Here is a 19,522-nt window from a genome sequence, read left to right as displayed (position 1 = left end):
TTTTATTTGGTTATCACCTAGTTGGTTGCAATTTCTACTAGGTTGGTGGGTGGCTTTTCAAGACCTAAGATGGGAGGTGAGCTCTCCATGGTTGTTCTAAGTATTTTATTAAATTTCTTGGATAGGTTCTTATGCTGGACTAACCATCTTTTTTAGTCTTCGTAGGGTTCCTCGAGTTATTTATTGGAGACTTCTCCTTGTGATGAACTTTTTTTGTATATTGTAATATTATTTAAAAATGGAACTTGTATCTCTATTAAGACCTTCTAGATTGTATTCCATGATGTAGATGGTATTGTAATAAGAAGAATTGTGATCCTTATGTATAAATTTGATGGTAGAGTGAGAAAATGTAGAAAATGTTCCATTACAAATCCTATAATTGCTTGGAATATCATAAATGTAAAAATTTACTTTTTTCACAATTCTAACTCTCGTAACCCTAGATTTAAATTTTGGATACAAGATGATGGATTATATTATAGATATGTTTTTAATGAAGAAATTCAACTTAGATTATGGGTACATTGACTGATGTCATTAAAAATAAAATTTGAAGCTCAATTGATTTAGTTTTATATTTGCATTTCAAAATTGTTAAATAGACACAATGGAATAATTAATATATACTCAAATTGAAATAGACAAAAGATTAAATTAGAATTTAAATTGATTAAAATTAGTGTTTATTGATGGGTATAGGTTAGAAAAGTGGGTCAAGGGTTATAAGTTGTGTTAGGAAGTAAGGGGTGCCTATTAGTTTATTTTCAAATGTTAAAATTATTAGAAATATAGACGAGGTAACTGAGAAGGGGAGTGAATCAGTTACCACAAAAAAAAATACATAGATCCCTTAGATGTTTGATAAAACTATTTACTATTGTTACTTGGTAAACATACATAATGTGTTGTAACTTAGTAAATGCAGTGTATGTTAACTTTAACAGATCTTAAACATGCATAGAAATAACATGCAACCATAAAAGAAATAGCATGAACACATGAGACACCAAATTTAATGTGGAAACCCAACATGGGAGAAACCACCACTGTAACTAGCTACTAATTTTCACTCTTCTAAAATGAGCCCTGTTAGGAGCCAACCCTATTAAAGGATACAAAACACACTATTAGGTGTGACCTTGTTAGAGGATTTAATCACCCTATTAGGAGTGGCCTTGTTAGAGGTCTTTAGAACAATTTAGTAGACTATTACCTTGTTAGAGAATTTTTAAATGGCTATCAAACCAAATCTGTTAAGTGATTTTGGAATCACTACTACAATGATTAGAAAGTAACAATGAAATAACCTGAATAAGATGCAACTAAATTTTTTGATCACAGATCTCTATTCTTCTCTACTAGATACTTTCTAGTCTAATATAGCTTTGCTACTCATCAAGGATATCTAACCATCCTTCAAAGTTTGCTTCACACTTTTTCCTTCTCAAACAATCAATCCACTTGCATGCTCACTCATTCATTTATACATATTCTCACACTTAGAATTCTTAGCTTGACCTTTCATATATACCATTTAGATTATCAAGTAGGATCATTCACAAGTTACAATTACCAATAATCATTACCATAGTTTGCTGGAATTAATACTTAAAACAATTAGTCTTTGATTCACAAATTAAAAAAATCCTTCATTGGCCAACCCTGCTCGGTAAATATTGATCTTGAAAAGATTTCCTATGTTAACCAATAGAAGCTCAGCTAACACTGTGAACCCTACAAAATCCTTTGGAGATCGAGTGAACTCGGTAAACACTAACTTTCCTTTGTTAAGAATTGTAAGAATTTACCTAAGGGCAAAATTCACCTAGGAACTAAGAACTCAAACACAAGCAAATAGTAGACCAAAAATGGATATGATCAATTAATCAGAGTATGTCCGAGTACATTGCTCTATTCAGAATGTGATATTGAAACACACTAGGAGTGCCTGTATTTAAAGGCCTCTAAAGAAGCACCTAGAATGTCCCTAGAAACAACTAGAAGATAAGACAACTAAGCACCTTATCCAACATTGTAGATGAATGGATAAGAATGACAAAGTATCATATGTCTACATAGAAGATTCTTGTGTTGTAGACAACATGTGCTTAAAAGAGGTGTAGACCCCTATGATGTCATCAAGACAACTCACAAAAGTGCACAAACTCCTAAGTGTCTCACAAATAAAAATAATAAAATAATGCAAAATAATGCATTAACCTAAGTAAACTTAAGTATAATAAGTAAATACTTATTTACACCAACACCCCCCCTTAAGTGCAACTTAGGGGAATGTCGTTAAGCCTATGAACTAGGATGAAGATGCATAATGGGTCCTGGCTACTAGGCTATATTAGGTACCCATGTACGTAATGAAAATGAAAATCTCTCATAAAGCGGGGAAAGAGGGAAAACCTCATGGAAAAAACCCTCCCCCAAAAAGAGAGATAAATAAGGATACAACAATGGATGGAGTAATCAAGACCCCCCCATTATGACATACATCCATGTATATACAAGAAAGAATGGAGAAGGACAAAACCTCCTATGAGGAAAAAGTCCCCCCCCAAAAAGAGAAGAAGGAGGCGAGGTAGTCCCCCCCTCCCCCTCCCCTTAAAAGTAGTGTGCCAATTAATGAAGAATGATCCTATGTAAAAGTTGATCCATGACCTTTGTATGATGTTCCTCCCCTTTGAAAGAAACAAAGGCAAGGGTACCTATGAGATGCATCCCCTAGATGGAGAAGGAATCTTTATGATGACTGGTATCTCTAAAACCTATTCAAAAATCCTTGTGTCGATACTGATGATGGCTTCCTCCAAAATTGCTAAAGAGAAGAGCAGATCAAACAAGGAAGGAGGTAGAACCTATCTTAGGAAACCAATAGTCTTCTCAACTGATGAAGAGACCTCCTACAAATGTTGTACATAAGAATCCACAATCATGCCAACCTGGAAGGATTGATCATGTAGAGAATGTGTAATAACTGTAGAAGAATCTGCCTTAGCAAAGAGAAGAGAGAAATCATCATAAAAGTCTCCCATGTCTGTTGTGTGTGACTCCAAGAATAGAACTAAAATGTCTAGCAAGAAATCATCACCTGGAAGACCATGAGTACCCTGTAGTGTTGAAGTACATGAATCTGTCACTATGGCAAAGGAAGGAATATCTACCTCAAAAAGAAGACAAATTTCATCAATAATGTCTCCCACATCTTCAATGCGAGACTCCACAAACAACTGTATAATGTCTGAAAGGAAGTCTTCGCATGAAGGTAGAGTAGGAAGACATAAAGTATCTTGTTGCACTGATTTTGAAGCATTTGTGGCTGAAATAGGATCAATATGAGCAACAAGAGATGGAGGTGAGATCTCATTTGAGGTTGAAGAAACCATATTTGGAGTGACTAGATGTAGAAAGTCCACTGGAGATGGAGGATCACATGGATCTCCATATGCTTCCCAAATAGACCACCAAATATCACAAGGAAAATGTGCCAATCTAAGATGACCAAAAGATTCCCTACTCATACTTTTATGAAAAAATTTATTAAGGTTAATAATATATGTCCAATCAAAATGTGGCATTGAATAGAGATAAGGAAGCAATCCAAGATGTTTTCTTAGATGGTCAGTTACCAAAGTCCTCCATTTGTAATAATTCCTTGTTGTCAATTGTGGTCTAGTACCAAATTGACAAATCTGACAAGACTCCATGAGATCAATCAAAGAAACCTCCAAAAAAATCAAAGAACCCCCCTAAAAAAGATGTTCTTGGCACTTGAAAGCCACTTCCCAATTTAGGTCCTATTTTTGAAAGTAGTATTTCTGTCTACAAAACCTATAATGTGATTATAGATCTGGAAAGTAGACAAAAAAAATGCTCTTTCAAAAAAAATAGAACTTGATTTGGAGTCCAAATGAGCCCGTACCAAGCATTTTAAGTGGCAAAATTCAAGATTTTAGAGTTGCAAAAAAATTCAGAAACAGAGATCTCAAACCACCTGTACCAATGTGTAGATCACAAAATCCTACCCCAAAACAAAATAAAATTCTCACAAAAAGGAGTTCGTATGAGGAAGATATCGTTGTTTGAGAATCGTTGCTGCTATTATTTTTTTGAATCACCGTTGCGCCTCCAAAAAACAAATGGCTCTAGATTTTGCCTCAGATGTCCGTTTTGGATGAAAGAAAATCTAATCTGGGGGTTTTTGGAGCTTCTAAATGTGATGCAAATATTAGATTTGCACCAACAAGTTTTAATTTTCACTTGCAAAAAATCTCTCCTATGGCCCTATGGCCAAAAAATTTCCAAAAAATAATGCAGATCTGAAAAAAAATAGCAGAGATGCAAATGCAAAAAATGTAGACCTAAAAAATAAATGTACAAATCTGAAATGATCATACCAATTCTGCAAATTGGTCCTTCAGGTGCCGGTTTGCAAAAAAAAATTGCTTCACAGTCAACTTTGGGCTAGGGTAGGTAGCTTTGTAGCCAATTTTCACTGATTCAGCATTCTGGATGTAATGGTGAGGTCAGATCTGGCATTGGATACTCTTAATTTCTGCAACACTCTAGATTCGAGCTAAGGTGATGAAGCAAGCATGGTCTCGAATGGCTATGTGACGAGAAAATCTCCAAGTTGCTCTGATACCATGTAAGAATTTTCCTAAGGGAAAAATTCACCCAGGAACTAAGAACTCAAACACAAGCACACAGTATACCAAAAATGGATATGATCAGTTAATCAGAGTATGTCTGAATACATTGCTTTGTTCATAATGTGATATTGAAACACACTAGAAGTGCCTATATATAAAGGCCTCTCAAGAAGCACCTAGAATGTCCCTAGAAACAATTAGAAGATAAGACAACTAAGCATCTTATCCAACATTCTAGATGAATGGATAAGAATGACAAAGTATCATATGTGTGTATACAATTCTTGTGTTGTAGACAACATGTGCTTGAAAGAGGTGTAGACCCCTATGATGTCATCAAGACAATTTAGAAGAGTGTACAAACTCCTAAGTGTCTCAGAAATAAAAATAATAAAATAATGCATTAACCTAAGTAAACTTAAGTAAGTGTAATAAGTAAATACTTATTTACACCAACAAGAATGAAAGCTCAGTTAACACTACTTTCTACAACAATTTCTTTCAACATTTGAATTATCTTGATAGAAACTATCTACACAGAGTAATGTTCATAAATGGTTGGTAGACACTAAAAATCATCTTCTAGAGCAACTAAGCTCAGCAGATACTGACAAATAATTGATATGACATTTGTGTGACATCAAAGACAACACACAATTGGATAATTATATCCAACAATCTCCCTCTTTGGCATTGATGGCAACAGAACATGTCATAACATAATGAAACTTGAAAATAAGATTTTTTATAGAAAGTTTACTCCCTCTTAGATTTTACACCTAAAGCTTCTCTTTTCTTCAGTAATCTCTGTCTATAAAGGAATTACATAGCTTCTTCTTTAAATAACAAACTCTTCCTCAAACAAATCTTAGTAAATTCTCCCTCTTTCTTTCAATTTTTTTTTGGAAAGATATGACAGTAAACTCTCCCTCTTTGACACCACATGCCAAAGACAACACATTCCAAATGAGTATCAATGTACCTTGAGTACTAATTCATATGCAATATTTCCTTGACTATGTATCATCAACTGATAGATCTTCAACTTGGTTCTTGTTGATGCATCACTAAAACTTTATTTTAGTGAGCTTCAGATAGGAGAATGACCCCTAAACTACCTCTTAGATATAGGAATACATCTTTAGCTAGTGGCTTAGTGAATATGTTAGAAATTTGTTCTTTTGTATGGACATATTCCAATCTAATTTTTTTGTCCTGTGCCAATTCTCTGACAAAGTGATATTTTATAGCAATATGCTTGGTTTAAGAATGCATCACTAGATTCTTTGAAATGTTAATTGCACTTGTATTGTCATAGAACATGACATTTGGTTCTTTGATCTCAACTTTCATGTCTTTGAATAACTATTTAAACCAAACAATATTACAACAATTTATTGCTACATAACATACTTTTCTTTTGTTATAGATTGGGATGTGCAATTTTTTTTTTCACTTGTCCAAGATACCAACCTTTTGCCAAGAAAGAATGCTCCACCACTTGTATTCTTTCTATCATCAACATTTCCTACCCAATCAACATCAGTGTACACTTTTAAATCCATACTTCCTTCAATTTCATACCACAAGCCATAATTTTTAGTTCCTTTCAAGTATCTCAAGATTCTTTTGGCTGCCATCATATCATTTTCTCTGGGTTTTACTGAGAATCTTGCAACTATACCAACTACTAAAAGTAATATTAGGCCTTGTATGAACAACATACTTCCATTTTCCAATCATTGATCTATATAAGGTTTGATCTACTTCTTTTGAATCATCATCTTTTGTAAGCTTTAGTCCTCTACAAATGGGAGTTCCAACTGGTTTAGAATCTTCCATATAAAAATTCTTGAGTATCTCCTTGGTATACTTAGACTGAGTGATGTAGATACCATTCTTGCTCTACTAAATCTGAAGACAAACAAAGAACTTAATCTCACCAAACATAGACATTTCAAATTTTTTATTCATCTACTCTAAAAATTCTTTACATTGATCATCATTCCCTATAAAAAAAAGTGTCTTCCACAAAAATATCTGCCAAAACAATCTTGTTATTTAGTCCTTGCTTGATGTACAAACTATAGTTATCATTAGTTCTTTGGAAACCAATATGAATAAGGTAGTTATGCAATCTTTCATGCCATGCTCTAGGGCCTTGTTTCAGACCATATAATGCATTGTGTAACTTGTAGACCATATCCCTTTTGTTTGGATCAATAAAACCTTAAGATTTCTCAATTTAGACTTCTTCATCAAGGATACCATTGAGAAATGTAGATTTGACATCCATCTAGTATACCTTAAATCCTTTATGTGCTACATACACAAGTATGGTCTTGACACCTTCCAATCTTCCAATAGGAGCAAGAGTCTCACCATAATCTATGCCTTCTTCTTGAGAATATCCTTTGCATACAAATCTAGCTTTGTTCTTTGATACCTTACCATCTTCATTCAACTTATTCCTAGATACCCATTTTGTCCCAATCACTTTTTTATCTTTAGGCCTAGGTACAATAGTCTAGTTTTTGTAATTCTCTATTTGTTCTATCTCTTCATTCATAGCCTCAATCCAGCTTTCATTTTCCAATGTATCTTTGACATTTCTAGGTTCAAAATCAACTAGCAAACATGTAACTCTTAGCTTACTTCTTATCATGGTACCTTCTGATTTGTTTCCAATAATCTAACTTGGAGCATGATTCCTCCTAACATACTTGGTCAATATAGGTTCATTGCCTCTTCAATGAATTGCATTTTTTATCCTCTTGAATTTCAACTTTAGGTTCTGGCTGCTCAAACTCACTACGTATTGGCTTGATACCTTTAGGCTGAGACTCAGGTCCTTGTGACTCAGTTTGAACTTCTTGCAACTCAGTAACTATCTTGGGCTTGATATATGTAGTCTTCTTATTGATAGATGTGTCTAGCAATGTATCAATTAAAACAAATCTCCTATAATCTTCAGGTTCCTTTTTTCTTTCTTCTCCAATCTTTTTTGCAAACTAATCAACTTTCACATGTGTACTTTCTATAATTTTTTGAGTAGACAAATTCAAACATCTATATGACTTACTTTTGCAAAAATATCCTAAGAATATTCCTTCATCACCTTTTGCATCAAATTTAGCTTTTCTAGATTCTTTCAAAATGTAACATTTACTACCAAATAGTTTTAGGTAACTTACATTAGGTTTATAGTAATACCATAAGGCATTTTGAATGAATCATTCTTCAACTTCACTCCATTTAAGGTATGAACTCAGTGTTGATAGCTTCCTTCTAGTATTTGATAGCAATGTTCTTTTCAATTATCAAAGTCCTTGCACAATCCATGATAGATCTATTCTTCCTTTTAGCTATTCCATTATTCTCGAGAGTTCCAGGAGCTGAGACTTGTATTTTGATTCCTCTTTCAATGCAAAAGTCATTAAATTCATTGGAGATGAATTCACCACCTCTGTCTGATCTCAAGCATTTTAATCTTTTCCTTAATTATTTTTCCACTCTTGCTAAATACCATTTGAACTTCTCAAATGCTTTCGACTTCGCTCTTAAGTACATAATAGTCATCATTCAAGAGTAGTCATCAACAAAAAGAATAAAGAATTATTTTTCAATATAACTTTCTACTCCAATATGTCCACACAAATCAATATGCACAATTTTTAAAATATCTTCAGACTGATAGTTTTTACTTTTAAAGCTAGTCTTTCTCATCTTACCAATTTGACAATTCTTACATAGACCAATATTAGGTTTCTTCAAATTATGAATGCCTCTTACTTTCCTAAATTTTCTTATTTTCACCATGTTGTCAAAATTTACATGACACAACCTTCTATGCCATAACCAACTTTCTTCAACTTGAGCAATAAAGCATAAGTACTCACCAAGATCAAGATAAAACAAGTTACCTTTTATTTGCTTGCCTGATCCAATTAGTTTTCCTTTGTCATCCAACAATCTTACTTTGTCATGCATGAATTCCACCTTGAATCCAATGTTGATTAACTTTGCTACACTCAACAAGTTATGTTTTAGTCCTTCATCTCAATATGCATTATCACATACAAGTTCTTTGGTTAATGAAATTCTACCTCTTCCTTTAATACAACAAGGTTCATTGTTTACAAACGTTACACTACCACCATCATAGTCTTCAAAGTGTTCAAACTTCTTTTCATCACCAGTCATATGATGTGAACATCCACTATCTATGATCCATGTATCATATTTTCTCACATGAGAGATAAGTGCCATCTTATCTTCTTTTTCATCATTATCAAATTCATCTTTTATAGTAATGTAAAAAATTTCATCCTCACTATTATCAGAATCCTTAGAATCATTGGCCATAAAACATGTTTTCTTACCTTTTTCCTTAAATGATTTATGATTTTTGAAATCCTTCTTTCCATTGCACTTGTGACCTTTCTTCTCATCCTTGCTTTTCTTGTTTGGGCATCTAGCTGCAATATGACCTAATTCTTCACATGAGAAACAAATTAAGGGCATTTTACCTTTGTAATTTCCTCCACCTCTAGAATATTTTCTTGCAAGTAATGCTTCAAAAACTTCAAGATCACTGTCAAAACTTTCTTCTGACTCTTCTTCACTTTCTGATAGAATGTTCTTTATTTTCTTGCCTTTCTCCTTAAGTGAAAGTTTGTCTTCAAATGTAGATTCAATATTCTTGGAAGCTAGAACATAATTTTCATAATTATCTAGTTCAAAAGCTATCAATTTTCCCACTATGGCATCCAAAGTTATCTTGTAATTTTTTGACATCTTCTTTCTTGAATAGTAGATACTCTAATTGCATAAATAGGAAGTAATGTTCTAAGAACTTTACTTATAATGGTTTCTTCTTTGATTTCTCCTCTAGAAGCTTTGATTGCACTAATCCTTGCTTTGATCCTTTCAACCTATTCAGAAATTTTTTCATCATCTCTCATTTTCATTTGATAAAATTGTCCTCTTAGGCTTTCTGCTTTGGCTCTCCTCACATTGTCATCACCTCTATAGATTTCCTTTAGCTTGATCCATATTTCATGAGCATTTTTGCAGTCCTTGATCTCATCAAATTCTTCGTAGATGAGGGTTGATGCAATGTCTACCATCATGGTGTTATGATTATTTTTCTCTGTAATGTCTCCAATAGATAATGTGTCAGTAGGAGCTATATATTCTTCATCAAGATATTTGAATCTTGAATCACCAATGGAAGCCAAATGAAGTCTTATATGTCTCTGCCATGCTGAAAAGTTATCTCTATTAAGCCTTGGAATTTCTTTCTTGTAAGACATCCTGACCTTTAGCTTAGGTCCTTGAAACCTTTCCAACAAGTGCCAAAATATCTAATATCAATTGTTGGAAATATAGATGGAGTAACTAAGAGGGGGGTGAATTAGTTACCACAAAAACAAATCCAGAGATCTCTTACATGTCTGATAAAACTATTTACTATTGTCACCCAATAAACATACATAAAGTGTTGTAACTTGATAAATGTAGTGTATGTTAACTTTAACAGATCTTAAACATACATAGAAATAACTTGCAACCATAAAAGAAATAACATGAACACATGAGACACCAGATTTAATGTGGAAATCCAATATGGGAAAAACCACCAATGTAACTAGCTACTACTTTTCACTCTTTTTAAGTGAGCCCTATTAGGAGCCAACCCTACTAAAGGTTACAAAAAATGGTATTAGTTGTGACCTTGTTAGAGGATTTAATCACCCTATTAGGAGTGTCTTTATGAGAGGTCTTTAGAATAATTCAGCAGAACGGTAACCTTGTTAGAGGATTTTCAAATGGCTGTTAAACCAACTTTGTTAAGAGACTTTAGAATCACTGCTACAATGATTAGAAAGTAACAATGAAATGACCTAATTAAGATGCAACTAAATTTTTTTATTACAAATCTTTGTTCTACTCCACTAGATCCTTTCTAATCGAATATAGCTTTGCTACTCCTCAAGGATATCTAACCATCGCTCAAAGTTTGCTTCACACTTTTTCCTTCTCAAACAATCAATCCACTTACATGCTTGCTTATTCATTCATAAATACTCTCACACTTAGAATTCTCAACTTGACATTTCATATATACCATTTATATTATCAAGTCGGCTCATTCACAAGTTACAATTACCAATAATCATTACCACAATCATTCGAAATTAATACATAAAAAAATTAAGCTTTAATTCAAAATTTAAAAAAATCCTTCATTGGCCAACCCTACTCAGTGAATACTAATCGTAAAAAGATTTCCTATGTTAACCAACAAGAGCTTGATTAATACTATGAACCCTACAAAATCCTTTGGAGACCGAGTGAACTCGGTAAACAGTAACTTTCCTTCATTAACTATGAAATATCAGTTAAAACTAATTTTTATCACAACTTGTTTCGACACCTGAGTTAGCTTAGTAGATATTTTCAATGCAAAGTAATGTTCAGGAATGCTCGGTAGACATTGAAAATCATCTTATAGACCAATTGAGCTCGATAGATACTGACAGGTAAGTAATATTACATTTGTGGGACATCAAAGACAACACACAATTGGATAATTGTTTCCAACAAAAATATTATGTGAAACTAGATTATTTTATCAAGAAAAATATTTAAATTATGTTTCATAATTTTTTATTACGCATTTAATTAATTTCAATTGCTGAGGTTATTAGTTTGAGCGGTTATTGAAGGGGTCTTATGTAGATAACCTGATAATGCTAAATTGGGTAATGTTAGAAAATAAGATGGATGTCATGAGTAGTTTATTAGTAATTATTTAATGTTTTAATTATTTAAAAATAGGTTATGGTAATAACTAGAATTAAATATTAGTAGTTAATGATAGATTTAACTTGACTAAAGAACTAATTTTCTAGTGAATTAATTTAGTAATGTGTAATAGGGGATAGTATTGAATTCTAATCAAATGAAACTTATGCTAACAAAAGCTCTGCAAAGCTTTAGTCCATGTCTTAACTACCTTAGAGAAAGGTTAAAAAAAACAAGTAAATAGAGAAGAAAAAGTAATCTAAGAAATGCAGTTAATATATAGATCCAAGTTATTAAAAAAATTGACAAAATCAAAATTAGATAGTGTAGGTAAAATAATAATAACCATTACTAGATGAGAATGAACTTGACTTTGTCTAAACCAATGAATTTATAATATTAATTTTTAAAAAAAACTTTAAGTATAAATGGTTTAGCATTATAATAAATTTTTTCCCTTTGAAGATTTTTTTAACCAAAAAGTTTATATTTTAAAGAAAATTTCTATAAAAAAATAAAAATTATGTAGAACTCTTATACTTACACACACACACACACACACAGATATATATATATATATATATATATATATATATATATATATAGTGTGTGTGTGTGTGTGTGTGTGTGTGTGTATACCCACATACATATACATCCATGTATGCATACATACATACATACATACATACATACATACATACATACATACATACATACATACATATATATATATATATATATATATATATATATATATATATATATATAAAGAATCATCCTCACTAAAAGAACTAAAAATGTCTACCTAAAGTTATTATATTAGAGAAAAATTATTTTGTATTCGCTTTGACAATAAATAATTGCATGAGAACAAGGATGCATTATACAATAATAAAAACTTACAAAAAAATTTGCACAAACAAAATTCCGTAGTGTAGGTAAAATAATAATAATCATTATTAAATGAAAATGAAATTGAGGTTTTCTAAACTAATAAATTTTTGATATTAAATTTTATTTTTAAAACTTTAATAAGTAGAAAATGTTTAGCATTATAATAATATTTTTCCATTTGAATTTTTTTTAATGAAAATTTTATATTTTAAAAATTGTCTTAAAAACATTAATTGTACAATAATAACAACTTGCAAAAAAAATTGTCACACACAAAATTAGATAGCGTAGGTAAAGTAATAATAACCATTATGAAATTGAGTTTTTCTAAACGGGAAAAAATTAATCTTAAATTTTATGTTTTAAAATTTTAATAAGTAGAAAAAATTTAGCATTACAATAATTTTTTTCCCATTCAAGATGTTTATAAAAAAGAAGTTTATATTTCTAAAAATTGTCTTTAAAAAATTGTTTTTAAATTATTTTTTATGTAAAACTTTATGCACAACTTCAAAAGAAGAAGTCAATAATTTTAAACATGAAAATTTTTATAAGTTTAATATCTTAAAAAGACTTATAAAGCTTAATAACAATTTATTGTAAAATCTTGACAAAAGGTATAATAAACAATTCATAAAATGTTAATACAGATGTAATGAGGCAAAAGACTAAAATACATCATAAATTATACAAAATAGTGAAAAGACTACTGATTGAGAGATAAGAGTAGTGAACAAAGCACAAATGATGAAAAATATCAAATGCTAACTACAAGAACAATAAAAAGAGAAAAAATCAATTTTATCTTGCAATAGACTTTGGTAAAATTGTAAGCAAATATATCATAATATAAAAGTAATCTTAATAACTTAATAATAAAGTCAACATACCCTCTGCCTCCAGTTGTTTTGCTGAGTTCCTCAACTATTCTAACAAATTGAAAAGCATTTAATTGAGAATAAAACAAAAGATTGAGGTATTATGGAAAACTGTTGAGAAACATGTGTCTCAACCTTGCAATCTTTTCTTGGAAAATTCCAAAATTAGTTTGAGGGAGTTTTCTACTTCTTTATGCATTGGAAAGTGGTTAGTGAGTTGTTAAATGAGTCTTGTCCTTAGTAGAATGTAGGTAGGCTATTTTTAGAGCCTTGATGACTCATTTTGTGACTTTTATGGGGGTCTAGACTAAGAGACAAAATTGTGGACGGGATTACTATTTTTAACCTGGTTGTTGTCAAAAATGGGTAACATGTGGCATGGTAGTTTTGCTCATGGTTTTGTAAAACCACAAGTGGTTTCCAGGTTGTAAAATCACTATAAAAGGAGGGCTTGGGGAGGTGTTTGTGTAATTGAGTTTAGTTTGCAAGACTGGTGCTAGAAGTAGTCTCTCCAAGTTTGAGTTGTGGTGATGCGCTCTTGTAAGAACTTGCATTGCAAGTGTATTGTAATCATCTTGGTTTGATAATACATTGTGCGAGTTTTGGAGGGTGGGGTTTTTCTCCCGGAAGGGTTTCACCACGATAATCACTATGTTGTGTGTTCTTTGTTATTTTGATTATGTTATTATGCATTTCTTGAGATCTTTGCAATAGTTACTTTGATTTGCATAATCATCCTCCAAAGATTAGCGTAGGAAGCGATTTCGTGCACCTTTTCTTCCTTACAAGTGGTATCAGAGCCTGGCCAGTTTTGGTTCTATTTGTTGGGTACAGGGTTTTTTGAGCTAATCAAGGTTTGAGTGGGAGCTTGTGCAGAGCATTTCATTTCTATGTTGCAGGATCGAAAAGATGGCAAGCATGTCAAGGAGAATTGATGTTGAAAATTTTTTTGGCACAAAACTTGAGATGTGGAAGCTAAAGATGGAAGATCTGTTGATTGATCAGGATCTATGGGATGCAATTGAAGAGAACAAGCCGAGGCCCATAGATCGGACATTAGCTACACAATATGATGTGAATGATAGAAAGCTAAAGGTCTCATCAGATTGTGTCTTGCAAACTCAATTATGATTAATGTCCATGAAGAACCTACCGCGAAGAAGCTTTGGAAAAAGCTTAGTGAGATCTATCAAGAGAAATCACTTGTGAATAAGATTTTCTTAAGGAAGAAATTGTATTCCTTGAGAATTGAAGAAGGTGGAAAAATTTTTGAGCATCCGGAAAGGTTTAATATGTTGCTGACTTAGTTGACCTCAGTAGGGGTGCCAATGGATGAAGAAGAAAGGTGTCAAATATTGTTATGTTTGTTGTTAGACTCATGGGATAGTCTTGTGATGGCTATAGGGAGCACTTCAGTTGTCTTGAAGATGGAGGACGTTGTTGGTTCTCTACTTTCTGAGGAGATGAGAAGGAAGGTCTCTCTGAATGCCAAAGAGGCTTTGAGTGTTCATAGAAGACCAAAAGAAAGAGGCAAGAACAAAAAGCAACATGGCCATTCTAAGTCCAAAAATAAGGGAAGATCGAAATACCCTAGTAAGTCCAAGGCAATTTACTGGAATTGCGGCAAACTTGGACACTTTCAAAAGGACTTCAAAGAGGAGAAGAAAAAGAAGAAGAAGAAGAAGAAGCAAGATTCTAATTCTGAGTTCGAGAAGGAAGATGGAGATGCTTTCATTGTAGCCTTGGCCACTCATGTAGGTGAAAATGCATGGTTAATAGATTCAAGTGCATCTTTCCACATGACTCCTAATAGGAACTGGTTTAGTAAGTACGAAAATTTTGATGGCGGTAAAGTGTATTTGGGTGATAATTCAATAATTGATATTTTTGGTCATAGAAGTATTCGTGTGAAATTTTCTAATGGTAGAATTAGAAGATTTGATGGTGTCTTGCATATCCTTGGACTGACAAAGAATTTTTTATCTATTAGTAAGCTAATAGATGCGGGTGTGCATGTATAGTTTTTTGAAGCAGGTGTAAAAATGTTGAGAGGTGCTATGGTAGTAGAAAGAGGAAGTAGATTGGGTACATTGTACCAACTTGATGCACACATAGTTGAGTGCAATAGTACTTTTGATAAGATTGTGGAAAAGACTACTTAGTTGGAGAAGGAGAGAGTTTCTCTCTCAATAGATGGTCATGGTTTTTGGGTATCCAAGGGTGCTCTGTCTATCGAATCAAAGTTGCCTACAGAGAAGACTATGTTATGGCACCAAAGACTCGGCCACATAGGTGAGAAGGGTCTACGGACCTTGAAAAACAAGAACCTTGTTGATGGGTTGAATGACTGCAATCTTGAGTTTGATTTTTGTGAGCATTGTATCTATGGTAAACAAAACCACATTCAGTTTTACTCGAGTTCTCATAAGTCTTCATGTATTTTGGATCTAATTCATTCAAATGTATTTGGTCTAGTCGATGTTCCTTCTATTGGTAGATCAATTTATTATGTTTCTTTCATTGATGATTTTAGTAGAAGAACATGGATTTATTTCCTTAGGAGTAAAGCTGAATTTTTTAGTCATTTCAAAGAATTTAAAGCAATGGTTGAATTGTAGACTGGAAAGAAAATAAAATGCTTGAGAATTGATAATGGTGGTGAATTTTGCTCCAATATTTTTGACACATTTTGTAAATATTGTGGTATTAAAAGAGAGAAGACAACTCCATATTATCCACAGCAAAATGGAGTTGCAGAAAGAATGAACAGGACCTTGATGGAGAAGGCTAGGAGAATGTTGAGTGGTGCTGGACTAGAACAAAAGTTCTAGGCTGAAGCTGTAGCCACTGCCTGCTACCTGATAAACAATTCTCCTACATTAGCTCTTGTTGATAAGACACCAATGGAAGCATGGTCGGGCCACAAGTCTTCACTTAGACATCTGAGAGTGTTTGGTTGTGAGGCATATGCTCATGTGCCAAAGGAGAAGCGAACAAAATTGGACAACAAATCTGTCAAATGTATCTTCATCGGATATAGTTATGGTGTGAAAGGATAAAGCTTTGGGATCCTGTTGCACAAAAGGTATTTTATTCCAGAAGTGTTATTTTTAGAGAAACTAAGCCTTCTTCTATTACAGTGTAGCCAGAACAAATTAAAGAAAAGAAAGATGTGATTCAACTTCCGGCTACACTTGAGAAAGTTGAATCAAGGCCCTTAGAAAGAAAAGATGTTGAAGAGAGCTCTACGAGTTCTGAATCATCAGAGGAAGAGAGAGAACCTAATCACGAACCTGAATCTCTTGAACCTGAACCTCTTGAATCTGAACCAGATCTTGTTCGAAGATCTACTAGATAAAGGAAACCACCTAAACGGTATGGGTATTCTCCTGATGATTGGAGGTGCATATTTGCATTGAATCCTATCATTTATGAATTGAGATCTATAGAAGAGGCTCTTGGTATGAATGATTTAGAGTCCTGGAAAATAGCCATGGATGAAGAAATGGCAGCTCTTAAGAGGAATCGAACATGGGACCTTGTACCATTTCCTGAAGGACGGAAGCTTGCTGGTTGTAAATGGGTGTTCAAAAAGAAGACGGGTTCAGATGGAAGCATTGAGAAGTATAAAGCGTGTTTGGTTGCAAAAGGTTACTCTCAAGTTGAGGGAGTAGATTATGGTGAGATTTTTTCTCCAGTAGCCAAAATGACATCCATTAGATTTTTGCTTTCTATTGCAGCAGCTTATGATCTAGAGATCGAGCAAATTGATGTGAAAATTTCTTTCCTTCATGGAGATTTGGATGAATAAATTTACATGTCACAGCCAGAGCACTATGTGGTGAAAGGTAAAAGTGATTTGGTCTGTAAATTGAAGAAATCCTTGTATGGTTTAAAATAGAGTCCTAGGATGTGGTACCAGAAGTTTGATACATATGTGTTGAGTTTGGTATTTGTGCGATCTAAATTTGATCATTGTATATATTTCAAATCTGATGGTGATATTTTTCTGGTTATTGCCTTGTATGTCGATGACATGTTGTTTATTGGCAAAGGAAAAGGTTTGATTGTAGACATAAAATCTCAACTCTCAATAAAGTTTGAAATGAAAGATCTTGGTGCAGCTAGGCACATTCTAGGAATGGAGATTATAAGAGATAGACAAAATAGAAAGCTTTGGCTAGGCCAAAATAAGTATGTTGGTACTATTTTGAAAAGATTCAATATGTAGGATTCAAGACCATTGAGTGTTCCAGTTACTATGGGAACAAAGCTTTCTAGCTCACAGTGTCCTACATCCCCATTGGAGATGGAAGAGATGAGTCGAGTACCATATCAAAGTGTTGTTGGAAGTTTGATGTATGCTATGATTTGTACAAGACCAGACATTGCCCAAGTAGTGGCAGTACTTTCCCATTATATGTCTAATCCAGGAAGAGCACATTGGAATGCAGTAAAAAGAGTTTTCAAATACTTGCGAGGTACCTTAGAGTACTCAATATGTTTTCATGGAACAAGAAGTGAGCATTCCTTGGATATTCGAGGCTATGTGGATTTAGACTGGGTTGGTGATGTTGATAGAAGAAGATCCACCAGTGCATATGTGTTTACATTATTTGGTGGTGCAATCAGTTGGATGAGTATGCGACAGGCTATGGTTGCTTTGTCCACTACTGAGGCAGAGTATATGGTAGCTACTCATGCCTACAAAGAAGCCATCTGGCTAAAGAGATTGTGTTCAGATATAGAGTTCAAATAGGGTGCAGTGACAATTTATAGTGACAGCCAGAGTGCAATCTTCCTAGTGAAGAACTCAACTTTTCATCCGGGGACCAAGCACATTGATGTACAATATCATTTTGTGAGATATATGGTCAAGGATGGCAAGGTGAAGCTGGAAAAGGTAGAGACTTTGGTGAATGTTGCTGATGCATTAACTAAGCCCGTGAGCACAGAGAAATTCAAATGGTGTTCAGAGTCTATGGGCCTCTCGGCCCCTAGCAATTAAGTCCATGATATTTCAGATCCCCTGACTCTTGCAAGGTGTTCTACAAGTGGGAGAATGTTGAGAAACATGTGTCTCAACCTTGCAATCTTTTCTTTCCAGAATTAGTTTGAGGGAGTTTTCCACTTGTTTATGCATTGGAAAGTGGTTAGTGAGTTGTTAAATGAGTCTTGTCCTTAGTAGAATATAGGTAGGCTATTTTTAGAGCCTTGATGACTCATTTTGTGACTTTTATGGGGGTCTAGACTAAGAGACAAAATTGTGGACGGGATTACTATTTTGAACCTGGTTGTTGTCAAAAATGGGTAACATGTGGCATGGTAGTTTTGCTCATGGTTTTGTAAAACCATAAGTGGTTTCCAAGTTGTAAAATCACTATAAAAGGAGGGCTTGGGGAGGTGTTTGTGTAATTGAGTTTAGTTTGCAATACTGGTGCTAGAAGGAGTCTCTCCAAGTTCGAGTTGTGGTGATGCACTCTTGTAAGAACTTGCATTGCAAGTGTATTGTAATCATCTTGGTTTGATAATACATTGTGCGAGTTTTGGAGGGTGGGGTTTTTCTCCCAGAAGGGTTTCCCCATGGTAATCACTGTGTTGTGTGTTCTTTGTTATTTTGATTATGTTATTATGCATTTCTTGAGATCTTTGCAATAGTTACTTTGATTTCCATAATCGTCCTCTCAAAGATTAGCGTAGGAAGAGATTTCGCCCACCTTTTCTTCCTTACAAAAACATTATTATCCAAAATTAATGCTCAAACTAGATGAAAAGTTGAGTTGGTACATAGGGTTCTTGCATGGAGGCAAGTGAATCCTTTGGAAAATGGCAATTTAATTAACTCTAAACTTAAAGGCAAGTCATCATTGTTATATGATATTATAAAATAAAACTTATGTCCAAATCAATGGCCAAATAATCAGTGACCATGATTCTCCGACATTATGAGCAAAATGATTTCTAACTCTTACCACGACCCTCCATAAAAGTGAAGTCGTGATAATATAATTATATCAAAAACTCATTAGTATTAAGGACACTAAAAATGCCCTTATCACTAGAAATGTAGAAACTTATTTTTTGTCCTCAGAAACCCCCGCTATGGACTGTACAATTGTGATTGCTAATAGATAATCTCTCATGGCCTAGGGTATTTGATTTTTTTTAAGAGCATGCAAAGAACAAGCTTTCATGAGAGAAATCAATATTTCATTATAGTAATAACATTCACATGAATGCAAATGTGGATTCTATAGAATCAAAAATTTATAAATA

General features: G+C 33.4%; 1 pseudogene; it reads left to right on the top strand.

Moving 5' to 3' along the window:
* The window catches only part of LOC149546462 (magnesium-chelatase subunit ChlH, chloroplastic-like), a 60,275-nt pseudogene that overhangs the window by 31,181 nt on the left and 9,572 nt on the right, over positions 1-19,522 (top strand).

Source organism: Cupressus sempervirens, chromosome 7 (genome assembly GCF_028749045.1).
Source record: "Cupressus sempervirens isolate cs-2001-9-10 chromosome 7, ASM2874904v1, whole genome shotgun sequence".
NCBI lineage: Eukaryota > Viridiplantae > Streptophyta > Pinopsida > Cupressales > Cupressaceae > Cupressus > Cupressus sempervirens.
This window is presented reverse-complemented; position numbering and strand designations above follow the sequence as displayed.